Source organism: Sinocyclocheilus rhinocerous, unplaced genomic scaffold, assembly GCF_001515625.1.
Source record: "Sinocyclocheilus rhinocerous isolate Xijiao unplaced genomic scaffold, SAMN03320098_v1.1 scaffold469, whole genome shotgun sequence".
Taxonomy (NCBI): domain Eukaryota; kingdom Metazoa; phylum Chordata; class Actinopteri; order Cypriniformes; family Cyprinidae; genus Sinocyclocheilus; species Sinocyclocheilus rhinocerous.
In genome coordinates, this window is record NW_015636034.1 from 1,480,576 (window position 1) to 1,480,933 (window position 358).

The window sequence follows — 358 nt, forward strand, 5'->3', positions numbered from 1 at the left end:
AAACATATTAATAGCCGCAGAAATGTAGTTCAGGGAACGTACATACATTACAATGAAACTAAATATATCAAACCGTATTGCCTCTTTTAATTTTCATTTTAACATATTAATAGAATAAAGACCAAAAATCTTACATGTTAGATTTACCCAAAACGAATTACATCTTATGTTTAACCACTACACAGTAATATTTTTTTTAAATTATGCGAATATGGTGGTTGAAATACAATGCTGCATGACCTCAATCAATCAGCATGCTCAGCACCCAAGTCCCGCCCCCGAAAGTTCCGGACCTTTGAAAAAGTACTACCTCGCGAGCAGGGACTTTCTGAGGGGCAAATTTTTACCCGGAACTTTA

At 35.5% G+C, this 358-nt stretch overlaps 1 protein-coding gene across 1 annotated transcript in view; it reads left to right on the plus strand.

The window, feature by feature from the left end:
• LOC107747592 (attractin-like) overlaps positions 1–358 on the plus strand; it is a 28,562-nt gene that overhangs the window by 6,619 nt on the left and 21,585 nt on the right. The gene's annotated exons all lie outside the window — the stretch shown is intronic.